The sequence below is a fragment of the Perognathus longimembris genome, chromosome 28, assembly GCF_023159225.1.
Source record: "Perognathus longimembris pacificus isolate PPM17 chromosome 28, ASM2315922v1, whole genome shotgun sequence".
NCBI lineage: Eukaryota > Metazoa > Chordata > Mammalia > Rodentia > Heteromyidae > Perognathus > Perognathus longimembris.
This window is the reverse complement of record NC_063188.1, coordinates 88748940-88751379: the sequence shown is the minus strand read 5'-3', so window position 1 is coordinate 88751379 and position 2440 is coordinate 88748940. Positions and strand designations below refer to the sequence as shown.

General features: G+C 44.5%; 1 pseudogene; it reads right to left on the bottom strand.

The window, feature by feature from the left end:
• Window positions 1-241: 241 nt before the first annotated feature.
• Window positions 242-2215, bottom strand: LOC125343812 (annotated as a pseudogene).
• Window positions 2216-2440: the final 225 nt, after the last annotated feature.

Genomic DNA, 2440 nt, shown 5'->3' with positions numbered 1-2440 from the left:
CTAGTTCATGTCTGACTCTTCCTTCTAAGACCTGTGCTGAGTCCTGGACTGCATGCACGGGAAGCACAAATGCTCCATTTGTATGCAAAAAAGGTACAAAACAACTAGAATATAAAAGTATTGGTAATATAAGGCCATCTGTTCAAGCCCACTCAGGAACCTGTAACAGATATTAAATACTACAGTGAGAAGGCATCTTAATATGCTTTTTCTTTTAAAAAATATCTGAAGTAATCTGCTAAAATTAAATGTGTAAAAAAAATCCTTTCCCTTTGAGGGCACTTAGCCCTGCGCAGGAGGGCGGTGCTCAGTGCTTGAGCCATGGGTAGGCCTTGATGGAGGCCTTGCTGTGGTCGCCAAAGTCGTACAGCAGCTCCTCCCCCGCCTCAATGTCGCCAGAGGCCACGAGGATGAGGTGCGGCACTCTGGCGATGTCGTGCACTTTGGTCTGGCAGTTCCCACATTGGCTGTGATTGATCAGTCTTCCCAGGCCATTTGTCTCTCGCATGGAGTCCACGCAGTAGGTTTTGCTCAGGTACTGGAAGTAGTACATGTAGCAGCCCGTGGAGAGGTTCTGCATATACAGCGCCTCTCTCTTCTTGGTGTCATTGATCTCCATGAGGTCCCTGTGGTAGTCTTCCCCCGGGGGGAATCGCTTGGTGGCGATCACACCCCTACCTTTGCCATCAGTAAGGTCAATCTTCATGCCCTCCTCCTTCCCGCTGTCAACGAGCTCGTGTATCCTTCTTTCTTTGGATTGCAGCTCAACTTTGCTCTTCCTCAAGCTCCTTTGAATGGGGTAGAAGTCTGTGAGTTTTCGGTTCTGTTGCGTTTTTCCTTGAGCTTTTTTCCTAGGAGCTGGTTTGCCTTTGAGAACCTTTTTCAGGGCTTGCTTGGCAGCAGCTGCATGGGTAGGATCACAGGAAGAGGGTAGAGTTTTTGGAGGTTCTGCTGCTTCAGATTTTTGATTCGGAAAAGGTGCCAGGGGACCTCTCCTGGTATCTTTTTTCTTTAATACTTTATTTATTAATTAAACAAAAATTTTTGACAAGGTGTTGTGCAAAGGGGTACAGTTACATAGTAGGGTAGTGTGTACATTTCTTGTGATATCTTACACCCTGTTTTTCTTTCCCTTCCCTAGGTCAGGTAGACATATATATAATACACAGTGTACCAAGAACATATACAGTAGCCACATGGCCTACGCCAAAGAAAATTCACCTAGGGCTTTAAATGTAATGTTGACAGTAGACAGTATGTCCACAATAGTCTTATATGAACGTACATACATAGCTTTTGAGCTATTGTATTCCACTGAGAGGTCTATTTTTGGCCCTTATATGTTGAGTAGTTGTTTGGTTTTGGATACATAATGTAGGGTCGCTGACCTACACCTGTGGGAAATACCATTTGACAAGAAGTTTTTGGTTTTGCAGACCTGGTCTCTACTGTCTCCCCCTTCCCCCTCCTTAACAGTCATATATCAAGGAGATCACCTCTGTTTTCTGTGTTCTAGGCTTGTCTCGCTCAACATTATTTGTTCAAGTTCTGACCATTTCCCTGCGAATACCAATATTTCACCAATTCTTATCGCTATGTAATATTCCATTATGTACAGGTACCATATTTTTTGGATCCATTCATCTGTGGAGGGGCATCTGGGTTGTTTCCATATTTTGGCTATTGTGAATTGTGCAGCAATAAACATGGAAGTGTAAATGTCTTTTTGATATCTTGGGACCTGTTGTTCAGGATAGATGCCTAGGAGTGGTATGGCTGGGTCATAGGGTAGGTCTATGTTGAGCTCTTTGAGAAACCTCCATACTGTTCTCCAAAGTGGTTGTACTAATTTGCACTCCCACCAACAATTCTCCTGGTATCTTTGATCTTGTGTTCTTCTGATTTCATGGCGCTTCGTATTGCATTCCCAGCATTTCTTTTCTCTTCTCACTTCTTGTAGATTCTGGCTAATGGTTTCCCCTGGCACTTGACTTTGTGAGGTGCAACTGAGTTCTCTTCCTGAAGGGGGGAACACATTCTAGAGCATTTGTTGGGGCTCATGTAGGAATAGATCTTTGACTTCCTGGCAAACACGTTCTCGCTATTGGTGCCGGGCCTCCCAGGGCCCCTCCGATCCACCATCTCCTGGCCCAGGGCCGCCGGCCGCTCCCACCTCCACCGCGCAGTGCTTGAACATCTTCCTGCCTCTAGCCATGGCCCGGCACTGTCACCGCTGGGGATCTCCCAGCAAACCGAGCTTTCCTAATTTTAAATATAGTGTCTGAGGACACCTTAAAGTTTCTTAGTTCAAATTGTCCAGATTAAACCTCCTCAGATTAAATAATCAAAAATCCATTTCTGTTTATTTCAAAAGTATGTTCACTTTCTGGGAAACTTACACAAAACAAATATCTGCAGGAAATAATACTTTGACATGTAA